This window comes from Sinocyclocheilus grahami, unplaced genomic scaffold (assembly GCF_001515645.1).
Source record: "Sinocyclocheilus grahami isolate Dianchi unplaced genomic scaffold, SAMN03320097.WGS_v1.1 scaffold1456.1, whole genome shotgun sequence".
Classification (NCBI taxonomy): Eukaryota; Metazoa; Chordata; class Actinopteri; order Cypriniformes; family Cyprinidae; genus Sinocyclocheilus; species Sinocyclocheilus grahami.
Window position 1 is genome coordinate 103,138 of NW_015506635.1, and position 251 is coordinate 103,388.

Genomic DNA, 251 nt, shown 5'->3' on the forward strand with positions numbered 1-251 from the left:
TGTAGGAAGATCTGACACTCAAAGTATTTACTCCATCCATTCATAGTCCGCAAATCTTGTTAATCAGTCAAAGAATCTTTGGACTGACTGCCGATTGCTTTCTCGATGTGGTCTTCTCTACTTTCGATCCCTTCTCGGGGTTTATCTTAAAAAGGCATCTGTTGAATGGGAAAAAATCCTTAGTAATAAAACATGGACTGTAACATATGCTGTGAATATATTAAAAACCAAGGCAGAATAATAAGACTTTG